This window comes from Prionailurus bengalensis, chromosome D2 (assembly GCF_016509475.1).
Source record: "Prionailurus bengalensis isolate Pbe53 chromosome D2, Fcat_Pben_1.1_paternal_pri, whole genome shotgun sequence".
Lineage (NCBI taxonomy): Eukaryota > Metazoa > Chordata > Mammalia > Carnivora > Felidae > Prionailurus > Prionailurus bengalensis.
In genome coordinates, this window is record NC_057351.1 from 70,921,288 (window position 1) to 70,945,422 (window position 24,135).

General features: G+C 49.9%; 1 protein-coding gene across 8 annotated transcripts in view; it reads right to left on the reverse strand.

The window, feature by feature from the left end:
* Window positions 1-24,135, reverse strand: part of AFAP1L2 (actin filament associated protein 1 like 2) — a 97,813-nt gene that overhangs the window by 67,785 nt on the left and 5,893 nt on the right. For 2 of the 8 annotated variants that reach the window (XM_043597613.1, XM_043597614.1), the window contains exon 1: window positions 23,983-24,031. The exons of the other annotated variants lie outside the window; for them this stretch is intronic. The gene's annotated coding sequence lies outside the window, so the exon portion shown is untranslated. Of the gene's footprint in view, window positions 1-23,982; window positions 24,032-24,135 lie in introns of those variants that run through there. 8 annotated transcript variants of the gene reach the window in all.

A 24,135-nucleotide genomic window follows, 5' to 3' on the forward strand; every position in this document is an offset into this window, starting at 1 on the left:
GGAGAGTTAAACCCTCAGAATGACCACTGGGCTTCTCCTTACGAGGCTGGACAGTCACATGGGCAGGCCCCAGCGCCTCCTGTGACCCTCCCTCCCAGCCCAGAAGCCTCGGGCGCCATTTTTCATTCCAGTGGGTTCCCAGATTTTCCCTCTGTAAACACCAAGCCCAGCCCCGGGCTGACTTGCCATTGTTTGCCCCAGAATTTATGGCTCAGATAAGGGAAGCCGCACAGGGCTGGGTGGGGTGGGAGGGGCAGGGGTTGCCATAAGTGAAATACCCCAGTATTTTCTTTTGCTTTACTCTCCATATCTCCACGTCCAGAACAGGCCGAGGGTGACCAGCTCCGGAAGCTTTCACGATGCCAAATACCTTCTCAATGACTTCTTTTGTGCATTTCCTTCTATTTTTATTAACTTAAACTTTTACTGGGAAAATAGCATGCGTGCACATGGTAAAAATATACCTATATGCGGGTATATGTATCAATCAATCAAACAGCAGTACAAGCAGGCAATGAAAAATTTCCCTCCTGGGACGCCTGGGTAGCTCAGTCAGTAAGCGTCCAACTCTTGATCTCCACTCAGGTCATGATCTCACCATTCGTGAGAATGGGCCCTGGGTAAGGCTCTGGGCTGACGGCGTGGAGCCTGCTCGGGATTCTCTCTTTTGCTCTCTTTCTGCCCCTCTCTTGCTTGTACACGCATGTGCTCACTCTCTCTCAAAATAAATAAATAAGCATTAAAAATATAAAAACAAAAGTTTCCCTCCCATCTCAGAACCCCCAGCATCAGCCCCTTCCTCCTACTGTCAATGGATTGTGTAGCCTTCCAGGAATTTCCTATGCATAATATTCTGTATAAAAATAGAGAGAGAAAAACACAGATTAAATCTTACACAAGTAAGTTCATGTGCCATATAGCCTTCTGAACCTTGTTATTTTCACTTGTCCCTTGGAGATACACTTTGGGCACCATATGGATGTGCCACATTCTTTTTGCCAGCTACCTAGTGTTCCACTGAATGGACGCAATAGACCTTTAAAAAGATATCTTGTTTATAAGATGTGACATAGTCCTTATTTTGCAAAACTACATTACAGGAAAGGCATAGTAATGAGGAAAGCCTCATTAACTCTCCCTCCCCACCCCCCCTCTTAAACTTTCAATCCTAGCATACTTCGAAGTCTCCCTGCCCCACAGGCTGCCCGAAAGGACAATGCTGGGACATTCACTCTGGCGGAGACATCAGAAACTGGAAAGGTAAAGGCCAGGCTCACAGAGCTCTGCCTCCACTCCCCAGTCTCCCTCTTAGAAGGCTCCAGGCCTTAGGGGCACCTGGGTGGCTCAGTCGGTTGAGCATCTGACTTCGGCTCAGGTCATGATCTCACGGTCTGTGAGTTCAAGCCCCACGTCGGGCTCTGTGCTGACAGCTCGGAGCCTGAATCCTGCTTCGGATTCTGTGTCTCCCTCTCTCTCTGCCCCTCCCCTGCTCATGCTCTGACTCTCTCTGTCAAAAATAAATAAACATTAAAAAAAAAAAAAAGAAGGCTCCAGGCCTTTGTTACCATGGTTACCTGCCGACAACATGCCCCCCCCACCCCCGTGGCCAAGAGGCGAGATGATCTGGCCCCTTCTCTGCTGATCACGCAAGACTTGGGTCCACAATAGGCAGAGATGCTGACTGGGACCCAAGACCACACCTGCTTAGTGTTGTAGAAGATTCAAAAGGCAGGAGCCCCTGCCCTCATGGCGATCACCTATCGTGTCCAAGAGTAACCCAACACAGTCCCATCGATGAGGACCAGGTCGCACAAACGCCGCATCCGCAATCCCCTCTCGCCGGCCTCTCTGTTGCCTCAGCATTCCGGGCTCCAGAGGACATTTTGTTGGCTATTTCACAGACCTTAACATGCCCTCCCCTAAATCTCCCAGGCAACATGACCCTAAACATCCCAGCTAACGTTACAGATTTGAAACGGCTGCACATTATCATTGGATTTTTCTGAAACTTGGTCATTTGAGCAGAAAGGGAAAAAGTGTTTCTGGAAACTTTCGCCATGAGACAACAGCACAGCTGGCTGACCCTCTAGCACGAGCCATGATGCCGCTGGCAAACAGGACTGACAGTCGGGACAGTGGTCTCGTTCGGGGAGCTGCAGATGTGCTTGCTTCCCCAGGGGGGTCTCCACAGACACCCAGCTGAGCGAGGGAGAGTCCTAGTGGGTCTCACGAGACCCTGTGTGAGGCTCCCTTTCCCCAGCCCTGGCCTCGAAATAAAGGCGGATGCTGCAAGCCTTGGCTTTGGTGAGGCCGCTCTCCCTGTTTTAGGAGCAGCAGGATTTGCTCCAGATTTGTTCCCAGATTTGTCTTCAACTGCTCAGCATTTACACGGGAGCTGCCAGAGTCCTGAACTCACCCCCTCACTGGATGATTCTAGAAGAAAAAAAAAATCCTGCAGCTGTTTCAGCTTCTCTATCCTCGGAAAGACCTTCCAAATAGGAGCTGGAAGGGGCCCAGGGCTGACATTGCATCCTGAAGGAACTCTTTCCTAGACAGATTTTAAAGAACTAGGTCTGTGGGATGGAGGGTGGGGGGGGTGGAAGGGGGTTTGAGCAGGGGTGTAGGGTGGGTGGAGGCAGGGTTGAGGGGAGGCGGGTGGGTTTAAATCCCTCAGACCCAAGGTGTGGCACGTGGGGAACAGGAGCATGCCTCGTGCTGCGGTTACATGGGAGTCTGTCACGAGACCAGGCATTACTTTGTCTGGTGGTATTTCAGGTTCACTAGAGTCTCTGAGTTAACCTAGTCACTCCAGGCATTACTGGAGGCTGCTGTCTCATCCTCTAGGACAGGAGTCAGCAAAGTGAGCCACTGGCCACACTGAACCCACCACCTGTTCGTAGACGGTTCTCGAGCTAAGAATGGCGTTTACGTTTTTAAGTGGCCGAAAGAAAAGCCAAAGAATAACATTTCACGACGCGTGAACATTCTATGGGATTCAAATTTCAGTGTCCATAAATAAAGTTTTACTGGAACACAGCCAGGCCCGTTTGTTTACATACCGTCTATGGCTGCTTACACGCTACAGTAGCAAAGGTGAGTCACTGCCACACAGACCATATGGCCACAAACCCTAAAATATTTACTATTTGCTCCTGACAAGTTTTCTGGCCCTCATGCTAGAGCAGACCAATAGGCAAACGTGAGGGTATAATGTACCGAGGGTACTATGGTAACAAGAGAAAACACACACGTCCACAAATTTTCTTTTGACAAAATTCAATAGGATTAAGAATAAGCTGGAAAGTTTTAGAGGCGAATAACATCTTTGCTTCACCGGGGTTCAAAGTGAGTGTTCCCTGTCATCCAATCACTTGCAAATGTCCATCTATTAAAAACCATTCTTAGCTTGAAGGTCACTGGCCTGTACAAAAAGGGAGGGGACTTCAACTTTCTGATGTCATATTTCAGTCCCATAAGAGTTTAACTGGGGACAAATAGAAAATGCTTAAGTTGGGTTTGGGAGCACGAAATGTCACATGGCCAAACGTATGGCTCCTCCCCACACCCCTACGAAAGTCCCCCTCTTAAAGGAGGGCCCCACACGAAACCCTCTGAAAGGCTGTGAGATTGTCTAGAGGAAGGCTCGTGTGTTCACTGCATCACAAGCACCCTCTGACTTGTGAAAGCAACCAACTCACAGAGAGCATCAACCGCGAACCAGGCCTGCGCTCAGATCTGGTGAAGTGGGGTAAGGGTGGCGAGTGCCATACAAAGACATGTGAAAGCTCGTCTACGCTTACGGACTTTCAGCTTAGAGCGTCTGACAAGCATCTCAACGATCTTCACTGGATCCCACAGATGCAAATTTCTTTCAATGTAGGGTAGAGCCGGTTCAGTTTCTCTTACTCAGAACCGAAGAACCTCTATGATCATTGCTCCTCTTGGAAGAGGATTACAACAATTACCTAACCCAAAAACCGCAAGGACGAACATTGTGAAACAACCACACAGGCTAAAACAACACCGCACATTCAGACCGATAAGGCGGTTGCCGGCCTTGTTATACCCAGAACTGTCGACACTCGATTAAAAACACACACAACAACTTCAATACTATCCAAGGGGGTAGAAATACTGAGGACTTAAGAACAGAGAAGCATGGGAAGAATAAAAGACCACCCAGAGAGAATTAGCCAGGGACTGAGAAACCAGTGGAGCTTTCAGGCCTCCCCAGAAGTCACCACCCACACAGCCAGGAGCAGTGGGAAGGAGATGGTGGGGAGTCCCCAGGGGACTGGGCTTGGCACATCCTTCACCTGCTTTCCCAATGCAGGGAAGGCAGAGGGCCGTGTAGTACTTTGTTGTCTCAAATCCAGCTGAAAACTTGGTGTTTTCAAATATCACTAGGGGGCATTCTACAAGTCAAGGTCATAAAACACGTATAAAACATGTCCTTTGGCCTGCAGTTTACTAATTCACACTTACCTCCCTCCATCCTACCCTCAGACTTTCCAAATCAAAAAACATCTCCAAACAACCAAATGTGAAATGTTGGGAACTCCATCTTAACTAGTACATAAAGAACTATCACACCAGTTTAGCAGATAGAATACTTTACCAGGTTATGAAAAACCTAGCAGAGACACTCCCTTTTCTAAGACTCTTCAAAGAGACCAGCATCAAGGCAAAGATCAAATGGGGCTGTCAGTGCAAAGCCTCACGGTTTGTGAGATCATGACCTGAGCCGAAATCAAGAATTGGGCGCTTAACCAATGGAGCCACCCAGGCACGCCACAAAGCACAATTTGTAAACTAGATTACCCTGGGTGAAGTCCAACCAAGGACAAGGACATGCTTTTCAGAAAGAAGCCATCACTGGGGCGCCTGGGTGGCTCAGTCGGTTGAGTGTCTGACTTCAGCTCAGGTCACGATCTCACGGTTCGTGAGTTCGAGCCCCACGTCGGGCTCTGGGCTGATGGCTCAGAGCCTGGAGCCTGCTTCCGATTCTGTGTCTCCCTCTCTCTCTGCTCCTCCCCCGTTCATGCTCTGTCTCTCTCTCTGTCTCAAAAATAAATAAACTTTAAAAAATAAAAATAAATAAAAATAAATAAATAAATAAAATAAGACCAAGTCTCAACCATTTAAAAAAAAAAAAAAAAAAGAAAGAAAGAAGCCATCACTATGCCCATCAAGGTGTGGCAGATGGGAAAGACACAAACATCTACTGGTTGCTGTATCAGACACTGTAACATACACTACAGGTAGTTAATCAAGAGAATACAACTTCTACATCAGTGACCCATGCGGTCTACGGAACCAACGTGTTGGCAAAATAACAGTTAATGGATCGAATGGTGATTGGTATCACTTCTCGGCCTTTTGGCTTAGATCAAGTGTAGAATGGTGATTGGTTCTCCCCCATGTGATGGTGGGATTATTCAGTAATTAGTGAGCTCCCATAGTCCTCTGATACAAAAGCGAATAATGTGCATTTCTTCCCTCAAATGCCTTAATTTCAATTCTGTGAGACAGCGATGAACCAAGGGCTGGAAGAGCACAGAGAAAGGTGCACCTCTCAGCCGAAGAGGCTTAAAGGCACAGCTGGACGGAATACCGGAAAAGACCGGAACACCTACGAAAATCAGAGCCCTTTCCAGGGGAAGCTGAGAAGGCTTCTATGAATAAATATTAGAAGTGTTGTCACTGTCTTCACTGTATCCCTAGAGCTCAGGGGATTTAGGATGTAAATGAATGCCTTCTGATACAGTAGACTATAATTTCTACACGAGAAACAGTCTCTCTCACAAAGCAGTGTTGTCTTGCTTTTCCTGAAAATGTACCATCTTCCGGACTGTCAGAGACCTCTGCTTCTAAGATGATGCCTGAAATTAAATTAGCCCCCAAAGACCAAAGCTCAGGGCCTGTGGGAGAAGGAGAAGTCATGGCTCCATCCATTTCCTAGCTTCCCTAGACCCTACCACTCAAGAAGTCCCTAAAAGGACCGATGGAGTAAAAAGTTTGGTCTCCAGGCCTTGCCTGAAACATTGAGGGTGTCTGGACCAAAGAGCCCCAGACACAGCGACCATGAAGATGCACCTGACCCTGGCGTGTCCTGGGCCAAGATACGCACCAGATGGAGAAGGACTACCCCAGCGCCTCTGCAACGGTGATGCCTGAAACAATACCCGCAAAACCAGAATCTCCAAAAACAGGTCATACTGACCCAGTCTAAACATCCTATTTTCCCCCATTAAAAAGTGAAGAACAACCACCCACCTACCCACTGGAAATAGTTACAATTTTACAAAGGGATTCCCATAAAACGAATGTCTTTGGGAGATGACAGAAGGAAGAAGAGACAGACAGACATTTTCTCCTCTGGTGGAAGTTTTGAGATATTGAGGCAACTTTGCATTTTGATTGCCATTTCCAGGCAAAATCCTTTTGAGATTTCTTGTTCCTCAGGGGTTTACTCCACATTCCTACAAGCCAACACTTCCAGGGTATCGCATCATGCTCTCTTAATCCCATAACCCCCAAACCCCAAGTGTTTGATGAAATCTGACAAAGTGAAAGTTAAGGAGGTCTCTTCCTTGAGTAAATCAGTTCCCTTGGAGCCTTACAACTCCCTGGAGGGTGGCAATCAGCCAAGGTCAGGAGAGTGAGTCTGCCTGAGAAAAGATGATGATTTCATTGGTTGAGACTTTATGAGGCTTTGCATGTTTTATGTGGCAAAAACTTTTGCTATCCTTTTGCAACGGGGGGAAAACAAAGCAAAACAAAACTCCATCCCTGGCAGGGCTCTTGAGTCACACAATCTGGGAAGAGAACACAGCCAAAGTCCAACTCCATTTCCCCACTGTCTGGATTCTCAATGGCAAGTTAATGCTGGGGGATGACCACATTTATGTGCAAGAGGCTTCCATTCCCAAGTGTGGGGCTCTCCTCAGAGGGCTCACTGATCATGGTCATTCTACTGTGAGGGAGCAGACACCGGCTGTAGGGGAGACCCTAGGCGGACTTTCCCACCACACTGCCTTGGACACTCTGTCCACTGACAGACGCCCAAAAGCACCTGACCCAGAACTTTCTGAAAGACAAGCTTGTCTGTCTTCTTTCTGTCTCAGGGTTGTCTATCTCAGAGACTTGGTTTCCTCGTGTCTACAATGGGGATGAAATACTCCATTTACCCTCACAGAATTAAGAATGAGGTAACATGTCACAAAACTACAAACATTAAAGCAGGGTGGCAATGTCATGTGAGTGGGCAAGTAGATCAACAGAAAAGACTATATAGAATAGGACCTAGCATATACAATGATTATGATAAAGACATCGAGAAGAAAAGATTGAAAAACACTGTTGTTATAATGGTATAGCCATCTGGAGAAATACACATTTAATCCCAACGTCATACCTTATGAAGAATTACAGATTGTTCAAAAACTGAAAACATGAAAAACACGATCACAAAAGCACTAGACGAAAATACAGCTGATGGGAATGTAACAGGATGCAGTTGCTTTGGAAAACAGTCTGGCAGGACTTCAAATCATTAAATATCAAGTTACCACGTGACGCAGAAATTCTACACCTCAGTATATACCCAAGAGAAACAAAAACACGTCCACACAAAAATTTGTATACAAATGTTTATGGTAGCATTATTTGTAACAGCCAAAAAGTAAAACAACACAAACGTCCATCCACAGATAAATGGATAAACAAGTTGGGAATGCAAGCTGGTGCAGCCACTCTGGAAAACAGTATGGAGGTTCCTCAAAAAACTAAAAATGGAACTACCCTAAGACCCAGCAATTGCCCTACTAGGCATTTATCCACGGGATACAGGTGTGCCGTTTCGAAGGGACACATGCACCCCCATGTTTATAGCAACACTATCGACAATAGCCAAAGTATGGAAAGAGCCCAAATGCCTCTCGATGGATGAATGGATAAAGATGTGGTATATATATGCAATGGAGTATTACTCGGCAATCAAAAAGAATGAAATCTTGCCATTTGCAACTATGTGGATGGAACTGGAGGGTATTATGCTAAGTGAAATTAGTCAGAGAAAGACAAAAATCATATGACTTCACTCATATGAGGACTTTAAGGGACAAAACAGATGAACATAAGGGAAGGGAAACAAAAAGAATATAAAAACAGGGAGGGAGACAAAACAGAAGAGACTCATAAATATGGAGAACAAACTGAGGGTTACCGGAGGGGTTGTGGGAGGGGGGATGGGCTAAATGGGGAAGGGGCACTAAGGAATCTACTCCTGAGAACATTGTTGCACGATATGCTAACTAATTTGGATGTAAATTTTTAAAAATAAAAAATAAAAATTTAAAAAAATGGATAAACAAGATATGTTATAGCTATACCTATACATACAATCAGATATTATTTGGCCAACTTAGAACCTTGAACATATTATGTCAAGTTAAAGAAGCCAATCACAAGAGTCTGCATATTATGGGATTCCACCACAGGAAAGTCCAGAAGAGAGAAATCTATAGAAACAGAAAGTAGTTTAGTGTTTGCTCAGGGTTGAGGGGAGGGGAGCTCTAAAATTAACTGTGGTGACAGTTGCACATATCTGTGAATACACTAGAAACCAATGAATTGCCCACTTTAAATGGTGACCTGTATGGTATGTGAATGAGATCTCAGCAAAGCTGTTTTTTTCAGAAAAAGGAAAAAGATTTTTAAAGTATAATTTTAGAGAGAGGCTTTCTAAGCCAAAATTTAGGGCCATAAAAGGAGATAAATTTGACCACACACGTACAAAAATTCTACTTTGGAAAAGTAAACATAAAAGCAATTCAAAAGACAAGAAGCCGGAGGGGGTGGGGTGGCATTTGCAACTCATATCCAAAGGGTTAATTTCCTTAACACAGAAAAAGACCAACAACCCAACAGAAAAAAAAAATGCATTATCGTATGAACACAGATGGCTTTTAAACATACGAAAGGATGTCCAACTTCATTTATAGTCCGAGTGACAGAGAGAGAGAGAGAGAGAGAGAGAGAGAGAGAGAGAGAGAGAAAACTTTGCAAAGATACCTTCGCCCATTCTGATGGGCAAAGATGACAAGGTATAATCACATTATATTGATGAGGGGGGAGGGAAACAGACACCCTGAAACTCTGCTAATAAGGGTAAAAAGAACACAACTTTTGGGGGGACATTTTGGCACTACCTAATCAGACTGTAAATGCACGTGCCCCTTCAACCCAGAGATTCTACGTGCAGAGATTTTATGCCGCAGACCTCCTTCGTGTGTCTGAAATGAGCTCCGTGTAAGGAAATTCGTGGTGGCATGGTCTGTTACGGCAAAGGCCTGGGAAAAACGGAATGTTCGGCGATGATACAAGTCGCGCCAGCTCCACACACAGGAAATGCTAAGCAGCATCATGGAGAAGGCAGCAGGTCTATCAGGAATGAGCTCCAAGAAACATCCTGAGCTTAAATAAGAAGGTTATCAGTGACTGTATTGCGTCTGGGGAAAGGGGGGGGGGAATGGCAGACACACACGGCGGCTTGCAAATGGGCTCTTTCTGAAGGCTACTTGATCAACTGGGGCTTTTCGTCCCCCTAAAACTTGATGCCATTGGGGCTGGAAAGGAGGAGAGGGAAAGGAACAGGAGGGGAGGGGAGGGGAGAGGAAGAAGGAACGGAAGGAATGGAAGGAAGGGAGGGAAGGACAGGAGAGAGGAAGAAAAATATTTGGATGAATAGATCTTTGACAGATATTATCACCAAAGATGGAATGCTAGGGATTTTCACATTCCAGGTTATAAATTTCTGCCACAGATGCGTATTTTATAATAAGCATGTATGGCTTTCGCCATAAAAAATACACATAAAATTACTACACTGAACTCCTTACAGGGTGAAATCGCAACGCGTAGCTGTTGTTTACGCTATTTTAAAGGATTTAAAGGAACTCCCCTGGGAGAAACCAAAAATAGCCAAAAGGAGAGAGAAAAACACTTTGCCCAGTTGACCCAGGCCAGCTTGGAATGTTGACCTTTTTTTTATCTTTGTCCTTAGAAAGTCAGCAGGGACACAGAGAGGGAGAACGGACGCGCGCGGGACTTGGTGGAAAGAGGGGCTTGCGGCTGCTCAGCCTGAGGCCAACGGCACAGAGACACCTCTCCCAGTTGTAGCCTGGCCCTGGGGCCAGAAGTCCTCACCGGCTCTCCCGACCACCCCCGCTCACCTTCTCTTTTTCTCCATCGGTCCCTCATCTCCCTGAGCCATTCAACAACACAGGTGTGGCAACCGTGCTCCTATAATGACGGCAGAGGGTTTTGCAAATGTATCAAGAAGAAGGGCCGTCATGCCGTAAGTCAACTTCTAGAAGATGGTATCTGAAAGGTGGACTCATTCACTCTGCTTACTCAAGGCCTGTCCCGGCAGCCGTGAATCCCATCCTTACCGCTGCTTCTTGCTGCCTTCAGCCTCTCTAACTCCACGGCCATTTAGGGCCTTCCTTGCTGAATCAATGACATCTTGTCTATGATCTTGACTCAGCTCCAAGTGATGAACCAACTTCACTGGGAGCGTCTGCTGAGAGCTCTCTGAGAAGGGCCATTGTTCCCTTTGCACTTGTCCAAAGCCTCCATTTAGGGACGGCCGTGACTGTGGACGGAGGACATTCATCACTGGGAACATTTGCCAGCAAATGAGAGACAGCTGTTGGGCACGAACGGCGTGTGGCCGAATGTTGCCCGCGGTGAGATGTATTTCCCAAGGGAGGACCCCGTCACTTATCTTTTCTTCCAGGCTGTGAGAAATGGGGAAGACGCTCACCTTCCCCCTCCCACCCGAGAGCCCACACTCGTGCCACTGCTCGCGCGGTGCGGCGCGCACGGTGGCACGGGGGGCACACGGCAAACAAGGCCCCCCGTTTGCTGGGGAAGCGCCGGTCTCCGGGCCCGCGGAGAGGAGCGCTGGTCATGCAAGCCACGCCCGTGTGGCTGGGGACTGGGCCTCGCCTCTCTCGAGCCTCCACGTGGCCCCCCAGCAGCCGTGGGTCCACACTCCCCGCGGAGACTTCTGGACGCTCAAGGCCCGGTGGAAAGGAGGCAGCTGCGAAACCGGGCAGAAACTCCTGGGGATCGCCAGGAACGAAGTGAAGGGCCACCCGCGTGGCAGACGCCGCCCCGCCGTGCACTTTGGGAGCTGTGAAACCAGCCGTGGGGACGAGACAGAAATAGGGGAAACAGAGACCCTTGCGTCCCGCATGGAGGACGAACGGCTGGGGCCAGATGTGATCAATGAACGCGGGCTTCCGGGATGAGGTGGCTGTGACCGGAAGGGCAGAGGGAAAGAGCGCCCGTTCCCCGTCATAAGGAACAGCGTGAGCAAAGGCCTGGCCGGCCCAGCAGGGAACACGCTAGGGAGGCAGAACACCTGCAGCCCAGGCACCCAGAAAAGCTCCCTTTCAGGGAAGTCTGTTTCATCAGGCTGGGGCTCCGAGACAGCCGAGCATCAGCCGTGAGCAAGGCCGGGGAACCTTCCTCGCCGTTCCAAAGGGGTACGCCAAGACAGCCGGACTGCAGCCCGCAGACTCACACTGCACTTAACATTAGATTAGGCATGGCTGCGGGTCCGATCGGAAGCCATCTGAGGATGGCGATCATGGCTACTGCCATCGGGCTAGACCGGGCAGCAGAATGGGCTCTAGAGTCCGGCGGAGCTGGGTTTGCATCCCACCGCATTGGCGGTGAACTTGTGCTTGGGCTGCCTCTGGCCTCGAAGTCTGGCTTCCATTTCCTCCATCCACAGAATGAGGAGAATAATATTTACTGCTGGATTCCTGCCTCCCCGCCCCCACACCCAGTGCTGGTTCTGCAGGCCTGGAATAAGATGAAAGTGTCTGATGGAAAAGCTCCGGGAAGCCTTTTATTAACATTCTTAGCTCAGCCTAGCTCAGGGGAACGAGTCCCTGCATTCCAGGGGACTTCTCCCCCGGGGAAGCAATGCCAAGAATGTCACTGCAAGATTCTAAGAGGGTTTTCCAGTCAGAACCCCCCCCAGGTATTCAGCCACCCCAGGGAGGCTACAGGTGCCTGGTGGAGGGTGAGAGCTGGTACCCACAAGTTCTTTAGGGATTAAGAAGTCTTCAGGGACCCCGGAGTCTCTAGGGATTGAGTCGGATGGTGAGAATAAAATGCCCAGGGAGGGATGCTGCAGCTGGGCCCAGAACACAGTCACTATTAAACATGGCAGCAAAGCTTACCCTTGGCTCAGAGTCTGAAAGCCCACCTTCTGGGAGAAACAACTTCCTACTCGGTGGCTGTGTGACAGTTACATTCATAGGCTCAGGCCCTCAGTCACCCCAGGAGGAGAAGGGCTGTCACAACGCTTCTGGAAACACAACTCTCCGGGATATTTGCAAAGGTAAAAGAATGGCACATATGTTGAAATAAAAAGTAAAAGGTAGCAGCATTACTGTTGTTAATAATCACTCTTGATTCATGATGATGCACGTAATATCAGGCAGACAGCAGCTCAGGGCAGGGAAGACGAAGAGAGTCAGGGTATGTGAGTTGTGGGGGGCGAGGCGGGGGGTGGGTCTCTTCCCCAAACAGAGGTAGTGCAGGAAGCCGGGAGAGGGAAGACAAGTATGGCCCAAGCAGCCCAGCCCTTGCCAGGCAGCAGCTGCCCAGAGGCCAGGACTTCCTTGGGCCCACGGGGACCCCACTGTATTGGGGCGTAGCAGCCTGGGATGATTCAGCTAAATACACCTAGCAGCGAGTGTCTCTGAATAGATGTTCTACAGGCCGTGTAGGCACTAGTCCTGGGACACAGAGGGCTCACCATCCTCTGCATGTTGGGGTGGGCACTCTGGAGGGGAAGGGTCCACCGCCTGCAGGGGTGAAATGAACTTCACCAGCCCGACCGAATCTCTTCCTGGGACTTCAGTTGACTGCGACCCTGCATCTAATTGCTCACCTCATCAGCTACGTTCAGACACGATTCCACCCAACTCTGGGCTCCCATGGCCGACAGAGCCTGCCTTCCGGCCATGAGTACCTCTGCATTGAAAATTAAGAACAGCAACGACGAGGGGAGCACTGTGGCCTTCCCTTCATCTGCGATGCGATTCCCAACCCAACACGGAAACAATCACCTTTTACCCATGTCCACTTGTTTGCCTAGCTTTTCACTGATTCTCCCAACAAGCGGGGGACGTGCGTAGAGCAGGGACTATTCTAGATGCGGACGGCTGAGGTGACCGAGGACTCATGAGGCACGGTGTTCTCACACTAACGGGTTCGGAAACAGGAAACAGCCCTTCACGAATTGGCTTCCCCTCCCCACACAGCCTTCGTGGCGGTATGAACGAAAGTGAAGGTTTAAGGCCTCAGAAATCAACATGGCAGACCGCGGGCAAACTCAATGTCTTGTCTCACGACTACCTACCACCAATCACTAGCCCTGAGGCTGTGTGTGCTGCTACTGAGAAACGAGATTTCCCTCGACCCTTACAAACCTCCCAGGAAGAGGGTAATGAGCCCCTTTCAGATGAAGAAACAGATACCCGGAAGCAGCGATTGCCCAAGGTCACAGGTATCCAAGCCTGATATGAACCGGTTCTTCGTAAACCCTACAACTTTCACCATTATATTCCTTATAGTCCGAACAGTGCGGGAGCAAAATACTCAGTCCCTCTTGAAGGAAGAAGCAATTCAGAGACACCGGGTGGTTCAAAAGTCCTTCCCTGCCTTTGCCCGGTGGGAAAGAGGTGGGACCATCATTTGGGATCCTCAGGCTATTATCCTACCCCTTCCCCTCCATGAGCTATGGGTCTGCGGGCTTGCCCCATGCCCAATCCCACCCTCAGAACCCTGTAAAGTGTGGAAAACTCCAGTAGGCCTGTACCTTCAACCTCTTCAGAGAAGTGCAAGGGAGAATAGTCTTTTAGGATGTGTTTGGTTTTTTCCTATGGACAAGAGACTGGAACCCAAAGTAGTCCACGTGGTGGTAAACCATTCATCTGGAAGAGGCTGTGGTCACTTGGCCGGGTCCCTGGGAAGCAAGATGTCCCTGCGTGTGAAGTGCTCAGGGAATGAGACCCAAACTCCCAGGCACAACCCAGGTCTCCCACCCCATCTCTCCCCACCCCTCCCATCTCTGGCTTCACCTTTGCACTTGCTGGTGCCTTGGCCTGGAGCTCCCAACCCCGGTTCTCCACCCTACGGGCTCCTTCTCTTCATTAGGGTCTCAACTCCAATATCATCTCCTCAGACTCTTCATGAGCACCTGGCTAATACGGGGACCACACCCACCTCTGAATTACTCTCACAACATCCTGTGTGTGTTTTTCATGTTACTTACAACTACCTGAAATTATCCTTTTTTTTTTTTTTTTTTTTTTTTAGAACTATCATTGCTTACTTGTGGTCTGCTTCCCTCCTCTGGAATGGGAGATCCATTAGGACAGCAGTCGCAGGAATGGTGCACCCAGCTTGATCTCAACACCTAGGCAATACCTAACACATAGCGAAGCTGAAGAAAGGGCTTATTGTGTGAGTATTTGGAAATTCTCCCATGCCGAGGGGCTATTGAAGGATGTGAGCAAGTTCACTGCAAAATCACAAATCCTTTGAACTGGAAAGGACCCTGGGGGTGACGCTTGAACTTCACAGAAATGAAGATCTTTATTGTTCCATCACCCAGGCGTCAACATTCCAGTGGACCCAGGAATTGAGAAGGCAGGTCTGGAGATGTGGGGCAGAAACTGACCAGTCAGTACACAGACAGGTGGGATAAAGAAAGAGAGGTCAGTAACTGAGTCTAAGCATGAGAAACAACAGTGAGAAAATAGTCAAGACCAGCCGAGCCAACCTCAGGGTTTTTTCCATTTTCTGAAAACCTTTAGTTCTTGGCTTTACACACAGTCGGATTTGCTGCCCACCCGCTGAGCCACGAGGGAAAGAGGTCGCCCTTCTGCCCACGCTGACAAGACCCCGGGCAGCTCTGGGTCCTGCCTCGTGGCCCAGCAGCTTCACAGAACATACCACTGGGCAAAGCGAAAACAGGTGGTGCGCTATTCCTGGTCCAAACGGCTCTTTACCGCATAAACCCTTGAATCTCAAAAAGACAAACAAACAAACAACAACCACAACCATTATTTCAAGCAGAAATAGAGATGGAACAAACAATGTTAGAGGCCAACTCTACCCAGATCAAACGGACCCAGGGTGGGACAGGCACTTTATCGTCTTCGGATGCACCTATTTGGAGTGAATATTCCCATCTCCTGGGTGGAGAGGAGCAAAACTGAACTGCTGCACAGATCTAGTAACTTCATTTCCAACCAATCAGGTCCTAGATGGAAAAACCCAATTCCAAAGCATTCTACTCAATCTGATAAACCTCTGGCCAGAAGCTCTTGGCCGTGACCTGTACTCAGCAGCAAGGACCCAAAGGTGACTCCAGATGTGTTCAGTCGCTGGAGACGACTAAAAAACTACTCAACTATCAGAAGCCAGCTCTACTGCCCCACGCTTATGTGGGGGTGGGTTACAAGCATCCCCGCCCCTCATGACAATGGCAAGTTGCTAATTACCACGACAGTTCTGATCAAAGGTAAGCTTTGGAGCCAAACGTAAGGGTGGCTGTTATAACAACCTCGGGGGCAAAGGATCTTGAACAACCCAACAATCAATAAGGAAAATGACTTCCCCATTGACTCCTCCACATGGGGTGGGTATGGCGGAGAGAAGTTCCTGTCCCCTCTTTCCAGAGGACACCGACTGACATGCCGGTGTTGCCCTGGCAATGCCACGTTCTGCTCCAACTCAGATTTGTAGGCTTCTGGTATCAATAACACGCCAGAAGCAAACTGTTACAAATTCCCTTTCATGCCGATATCCCATTCTTCACTCCCCAAGATGAACTTTCTCGTATGTATCTTTCTGCTTGTATGTGTTCCTGCTTAATGCGTACGGCTGTGTGAATGTTTACTGGCTGTCAATGCGACTGTCAGATGACCTATTCTGCTTCTTACCTTTCACTTAGCGCTAGGTCTTAAAGATACATCTACGGTGCCGGATCGACATCTAATCCACTGCTTCTACCGCTGGGTAATTTCTCTAGGGTTCCTGCCCTCATCATTCGCCTGTTCATTCTCCCCAGAGACACTGAGACTGCTTCCCATTCTCCACCGGCACAAATAAGGCTGCAAAGATCACCTTCAGACCCTCCCTGTGTGGACCCGCTCGGAAATTCCTGCGTGTTCTGAGAACCCTAGGCAGCCTCACACTCCTGCCAGTTTCCCGGGTGGTCATGCGAATTGTCCCTGACGACTAAAGGAGCCCAAGCACTCCTTCAGATGCGCGTTTGCTTTGTGGAGGCTCCTTCACCCGCAACCTGCCATTCGTAGCCTTTACTTGTCTTTATTTCCATTGCAGTGTCTGCCTTTTTCCGGTTGACCTGCAGGAGTTCGTTGTATGTTCTAAATGTTAGCCCCTGGCAGGTTTTAGACACTGTCCGTCTCTCTCTCCTCTTTGCCAGCTGCATTAACTTTGTCCAGGATGTCCACTAAGGAACAGAAGCCCTTAACCTCGATGTAATCAAAACTCTCACAGGGGCGCCTGGGGGGGGCTCAGCCGGTTAAGCGTCCGACTTCAGCTCAGGTCATGATCTCACAGTTTGTGAGTTCGAGCCCCGCATCGGGCTCTGTGCTGACAGCTCGGAGCCTGGATCCTGCTTCGGATTCTGTGTCTCCCTCTCTCTCTCCGCCCCACCCCCACTCTCTCTCCTTCAAGAATAAACATCAAACAAAAATCTTAAAACAAAAAAAAAAAAAAGAGGGGGGAAAAAAACTCTCCGAAAACTTGAGGACAGCAGCCATTTCTCAATCGCACAATTCCAGTTTCTTGAACACTCACAGTATATATACCACCCATGGGGTGAGGTGCTGTGGACACAAAGAGGAACAATGGCTTTGACCCTTATAGAGTGTACAGCCTCCTGGGAATATAGACTTCCCGTCAACTATAGCATGGACACAAGGACGATGGCAGGGGTACAGGTACAGTGAGCAGTTAAAGTCTTCAGGGGGTAAAGGCTGAACGAGCCTTGACAGATAAGCTTGGCAGGCAGCGCTGAGGGGAGGACATCCAGGCCAACAGAACAGCAAAAGCACGAGTCCAATTTGGAAAACCACAAGGCATTCAGGAAGGGGTGAGGGGCGGCGGGGGGGGGGGGGGCACACGACAAAGTGAGAATGGCCACAGAGGCTAGACAAACAGGAAGAGCCATGAAAGGAAGGAGCTCGGATTCTCTCCAGGGCAGTACAGGGGACAGCACCTCTCTCTCTCCCCGCAGCCGGTGATAGAGTGCCTTAGACACCATCTGCACTCAAAAGAGCAGAGTTCAGGGGCCTTAAGAAATCTGGGTCCACCTTCGCTACAGCAGCAATGTACTGAAATCTCAGAGAAACCGAAAGGCGGAATATTCTAGAAAGAAAAGGGTTCGTGAGCACCCAAGTTAAACTACCAAGGCGGACAAGAGACATCCACAGGACAGGTCCGGACCGTCCCGGATGGACTGAGGCCTTCCCTCCCTGGCCTCAGTTGGAAGCTGTTCCCGCTGCTGTTCTTGCCTTGACGAAAGTTCTCAGCCACGAGATTCCCCAACTGCCAAGTGTCCTTGTGCCGGAAATGTACCGCGTAAAGTCATTAGTGACACAGCGGAATCTTACCCAAGACCCCACCAGGACCTCTGCCAGCCAGCTGTTTCCTCTTGAATCTAAACCATTTTCACACTCAGTGATGGTAAAATTTTTAAGGGGGAAAAAAAAAGCCATTTGTGGGGAATATTTTGTTCCAAGCTATGTAACTGCCCTTATTTTTTCCAGCCGGGGGAGAAATCTATACGCACAGACACATGGCAGCCGAGTACGAAGGCAGAGAAGGGTTGCTGTGTGAGGTACAGTGAGGGAAGGGGTTAAAGGCATGGGGGCGGGGGGGAGCAAGGTCAAGGTGTCAGGGCTGAATGAGCCTTGACAGATAAGCTTGGAGTCTAGAAATCACTCCACCCTAACAGTCTCTTGGCACTCTTGCTTTCTCTCTCCTGGCTGCCTCAGCCTCCCCAGGGCAGAAAAATACATCCTATTGGAAACCAGCAATCTTACCCTTGGAGGGCTTTAATAGCTTTAGGAAATGACAAGAAAATGGGGCTGACTGTCACTTGACATCCCCTCTCTGCTGATACACACACGCACGTCCCTCTCACGTCTGCTGTGTGTGAAGGGAAGGCACTTATTAGCTTCCTCCCCCTTCACCATGGCCCTACCAGCTACATATATCTCGGGCCATAAGGATGTAAGGGGCGGAGGAAGCCAGACCCCAAGATCAGGGTCTCCTGTCTTCCTCCAACCCACCAAAGGGGTCCTCCAACACCACCCGTGAGACCACTTTTGCTCTGAGACAACTCCCAACCCTGTTGTTACGGAAAGATAATCAAGTGCCTAAAGGCATCTACACACTCTAGAGGTCTGCTGCTTAGGACAAGAGGCCCCTGCCTGCCAGCTGCTATGCCCGTGTCAGGAGTCCAGCCACACTGGAGAACTGAGGCAGAGAGTGACCTGTGCACAGACTCGCGCCTGATCCCCACAGAGTGTGGGCTGCTGGGGTGCTGTCACAGTCAACATCTGGGTACCTCTCTGCAAACTTGAATGCACCGGGGCCCTTACATTGGGGTGAGAAGAGAAAAAAACCCGCACACCAAGAGATCCACCAATCAACCAGAGTCCCACCCCCAAAGACTCTTTCAGCCCGAGTGGAGACGTGGAGGGTGAGGGCACGGGAGGGAGTTGTGCTTCAGAGGTATCTGATCTCAACCACCGTAGATTAAATTCTCTGAGAACAAGACGGCCTTTCCCCACTCTCAAGGGAACCAGTGCGTGGCCAGCCGGGAGCGACACCTGGATCCCATAACCCTTGGGGATGTGCTCCCAGCCTGAACTGTTTACAATTACACACACCAAACCAACATCAGCTGGGCGGGGAATGGACGCCTGCCCACGGAGAAGCCAGGAGGTCAATGGGAAAAAATGATTGTAGTCAATGCTGAGCCTTCATGTTTGGACCCTTTATCCAAACTGCCGCGATGTTCTCATGCCCCCGCCCTGTACAGACACCAGGGCCTCCTCTGATCCTCATTTCCAGGGAGCTTGGGGTGGCAGTGGGAGGAGCCCCCACCCCTTGGAGGTTAGCCGAACACAGGGCTATTTAAGGACCCACAGAGGGAGGATAAGAATGTTCTTTCCCGGGAATCCTAGTCACCATGACGCTAACGTGCACTCGGCCAGGTGGGATGGCTGGCAAGATCCCAGGGTTAGCAAATGGCTTGGAGAAGGTGGCCTTCTTTGCATTAGGCCATATGGAATGACACTTCCTAGGGCCTGATGAAACACCAGGGGCTATGCTGAACAGATTTTCACTTTGGCTTCCTCGTCCAGGAAGGAATGAGATGCTCTTTGGCAGAGAGCAAGCCCCACTTTCCCTACCCTGACTCTGAGGTCATCAGCTCCCCCTGGGGAAGCCCAGGATTCTAGCCACGGCTACTTGAAATGAAAGCCCGACACTACTAGAGACCTGGGGTCAAGGGGAGGCTCGTTCGTTCTGGGTCTTTCTGGCCTCAGGTTCTCAGGGGGAATCCCTTTTCTAAACTCAAGACTCAGGAGACCTGAATGGAATCGTCAGGAAAAAAAGAAAGAAAGTGGCAGAAAGTCAAGAGGAGAGAATGCGGGTATGAAAGAAGATGGCGGGGCGGGGGGGGGGGGGGGGAGGCGGAAAGAGAGAGAGAGAGAGAGAGAGAGAGAGAGAGAGAAGGCTGCATGTCCAGGTGCAGGAGCAAGCCTGAGTGCAGCACCCAAGAGGGGTCTCGGAGCACCAAACACTCACACTTGCCCTTGATGGTTCTGTCATTAACCCGACCCACTCTGTCACAGGCTGACTTCCAGGGCATCTGGGATACACGGACCTGAACTTCAACGGGCTTCCATGGTCGCCAGTGGCACACGCGCCTCACCTAGCTCAAGGGCCTGCAGTGGCTCTCTCGGGAGATCCTCGAGAGCTCCAGACACCAGGAGATGTCACAGTCCAGCTATACTGCAGACAACTGTACTCGACCCTCGCATACGCCATGATCCTCAGCCGCAATCCCAGAGGTACCGACTACAGGGACCCCACCTCCAAAACCCGCTAGAAGACGCACAATCCCACCCTACCATGACTATCATGGACTGGCCGCACCGCATTAGGCATCTGAGCAGCAGGGGTGAGGTTGTCGGGTGCTTGCCATTTCAACCCAAGATCTGGCACGTCAACACCCTTTAGTCCCTCCTACTTGTACTAGAGAGGATGCCATAAAAGGCCGGACAATACAAAGGGCAGTAGGGTGGTGACCATCTCAAGCTCATAAGGAGCCTGGGACTGTAACTGAGAACATTCACCCCTTGTGGACCCAACACCATAGAGATGAAGAGTTGTCCCTTACTAACTACCACCCAATAGGTCTAACTTACCACCTAATAGGTCCCAACCCCGATATCAAGGATCCCAAGCACCCCAGCAGAGTTCCTTCCAAAAGGACCATATTTGAATTTCAGTAAATCAGCTCAGTATGTTCCAGGACTGTGGGTATTAAATAAGTCAGTGAAATCTCCAAACAATAAGCTCATTCAACACAATCTCTTTTTCTCCCCCCATCTGGGGACTTGAATATAGTCAACATGAATAAATCCTGTTGTGTAAAAACTGGGGGAGAAAAAAAAAAAACAACAACGAGGGTGGAGGATGGAAGGAAATGGCAGGATTCCCACTTGCTGGTCTAACAGGGAGGCTAAGAGAGTCCCCACAACCCAAAAGGATGCTAGCGTGCCGGGGGAGCCCTGGGGAGATGGCAGTTAACAGTCTGCAGTCCAGGTAAGGAAGTTATCTGGGATTTCCCCACCCATGCATTCCCAGGTTCTCCTCTGCAGCCTTCCCATTCGTGTACTCAAACTAGAAGTGAGCCCTTCGGCTGCCCCAAATCTAGCCCCTTCCTAGACGGACCGGCCATAAGCCAGGCCTGACCCTGTATCAGGGATGTTTCACTTCAAATATGTACAAAACTTATTTCCTGCCTCTTCCCCTCCCCCTCCAGTGTCCTCCAACAAAGTCAAGACAATTAGAACTAAGGACTGCCCCCCAAAATCTTCCTGAATACCCCAAGAACAGGTGGAACAGAACTCCCTTTGCACAGGCCGAGTGGCTTGGATAGACTTGTGAGAAAGAGTTGCATGTGTGAAGTTCTCCTGTGTAATTCATGGTTGAAAGTGATCTACGCCCATATGGTCCTTGCGGATGGAAGTTCTACAGCCTTTCAACACACTGCACTTAAGAAAGATGAGAAGACACGGGTTCAGTTACCCAAGTCCTAGATCCAGACACAGTTCACCTGAAGAACAAGCCAATTCACATTTTTGATTAAAAAAAAAAAAAAAAGGCAACCACCACAATCTTCAGATTCCATTAGGACCCCCAGAGTAATAGTCTTCCATTGTTGTGGTATTCCACACCCCATCTCGTGGACTGGGGCAGGAAGGGCTGGTGACACCTGCTCTTCCTACAGGAGGCTTTCCCCCGTCTGGAATCATCTGGGACTAGGTGCCTTATTTTGCTAAATCGTGGGTTCTCCCTGCCTCAAAATCATCCCTCGCTAGCACGGGCAAGCAGGACTTCCAAAATCAAAAAGTCAGCCAGGAAGTAATTATGGTGCAGACTTGGGTACTCCAATTCCAATTCAATAACTTTATTGGTGAGGGACAGGAAGGAAAAAAAAAAAAAAAAAAAAAAAAAAAGACTTTCAGAAAGGGTGCCCAATTCAATACATTAGATCCATGTGTGTGTAGCAACAGAGTTCCCAGGGTGGAAGCCTGGAGCTAATGCTTCACTATTCCATGACCCTCTTGGGCTCGTCTGCTGCCTGGGTTTTAGGAAAACTGCTTTTCCTCTTCGCTAACTAGAGGGAGATCCCCCACCCTCGCGCCGTCTGCGCCTGATGGAAAAGTCTCGTGCATTTAGGATGCTGTCAAGCAGTCCATCCTTACCTCGGATTCTGTTTACCACCCGTGATGGCCCAGGGGGCACTCAACAGAGCCTCTGTCTCGTACCACAGCATCGTGAAGCACTAGGGTTTGTTTTAAAGTCGGCTTCCTGAAGGTGTCATTTACACACGGGGGAAAAAAAAAATTGTCCCGCTAACTGCACAGGTCTGAGTTTTCACAAACGCCTGGAGCTGTGGGCTCTCTACCACCGTAAAGATTTGAAACGTAAAGATCTCTACCATTCCAAAAATTTCCCACATACCCCTTTGCGGTCAACCCCTCCCCCCTCCCGCAGCCACGACGGACGGGTTTTCTTTCCCGGCAATTTTGCCTTTTCCAGAAAGTCACGTACATGGGATCATACAGCACGCAAGACTTTTGAGCCTGGCTTCTTTCACTTAGCACACGGGTATGTACCTTAGGTACGAACTGCTGGGTTTTTAAGCTTTGGACTTTCGCTTTCTTGGCAAAGACATAGAATGATTGGCTGCAGCTTATCTTTGCCATGGAGGAACCAAATTCTGGATTCAGGGCCTTTTAATAAAGCAGAGGCCTGGGAACAGGGTGACCTCCCAGCTCCATCCACCCAGAACGGAGGGGTTTCCTGGGACTTGGGGCTTTCAGCGGCAAAACCAGGCAAGTCCCACGCGAACCAGGAGAGTTGGTCCCTCTCCTTGGGACAGCCACCGCCGAAGGCAGGGCCACACACACGCCCCGCTCAGAGGCCTCGGCCAGCAGGTTGGTCTCTCTGCCGTGACAGCTGACCGACTGTCCTTCTTGGGTTTAATTCAAGCAGAAGGCCAATTTGCAATCTGCTGGGCTGAGCCCCTGCACAGGGCTCCCGCTCCCACAGGCCTGCAGCTGTCTTTGAAGTCTCCGCAAGGGCTCAAGGATGTGGGAAGAGAACTCAGGGGTCTGTTCAGAGGACAGCAGAGCCTCGTGGCTGTTGGTGCTGCACCCTCCCCACGCCTCCCTGGAATGTGTGACGCTCACAGAGAGATGGGACGTGAAGGTGCTCTGGGCTCATTCTCCTTCTGCTCCGGGCCAGTGCAATGTGCCCAGGGTAACGCCGGCTCCTACCTTTTCTACACATTCTCCCTGCTCCTCCCTCGCAGCGGGGTTTTTTTGTTCGTTGTGAGACTAACCAGGGAGGAGGTGAGAGAGCCACGGCATAGAAAACTAGTATAAAAAAGCTTGAAGTATCTAAAGGTTTCTTCTACGTAAACTGAGACATCAGAGGAAAGTCAGGCACGGCCTCGATGTGGCTCCACGCACGAAGCTTAAGGAGGCGCAATTCCGTGCCCACCGCCTTTCCAGCCGGTTCGAGACAAATACACAGATGGTCCTCTCGAAGCAGCTAGGCTCCCTGGGCACCGGTTGAGCATCCCCAACTCAGAGCTCCCAGTAGCTCGGGCAGAGCCGGCTGTGAGGAACGCCCGACACATGCACAAGAAGGCAGGAATCGGTGGGGTCACAACCACGCCACAGAGGTCTTCGGGTGGCTGCTCCCCCAGACTTATTTAACGTTGCCTCTTCTCAAAACGCTTCCCAGCAGCTCTTACAATTCATCCCACCAAGCAGCCTGTGAGGCAGGTTAGTGATCATTATCCTCACTCGTACAGGCGAGGGAACAAGGCCCAGAGAGAGGGATTAAGTGACTTGCCCAAGGTCACGCAGCGAGTTAGTGGCAAAGGCCGGGTTAGAATCCCGAGCCCCAGAGCGCCCAGGCCAGAGCTCAGCTCCACAAGACCCCTCGGCCATCGGTCCAGAGCATGGGCAAAGCTAGGTCTGTGCCCTCGGGAGCCCTGGAGGCCAGGTGAGCGGCTGCAGCGGGCACAGGCAGACTCATACTCACAAGCAGAAACCTGCAGGATCCTTCTCTGTACCACCAGACAGCAACACCCCTGTGCTGGAACAGACAGAAATAAGGCTCAAGTCGGGAAAGCCAAGGGCCACCAGGGTGGGCTTATGTCTCCGCTGCTGGAATGCGGCTTTGAGATCTTGCTTC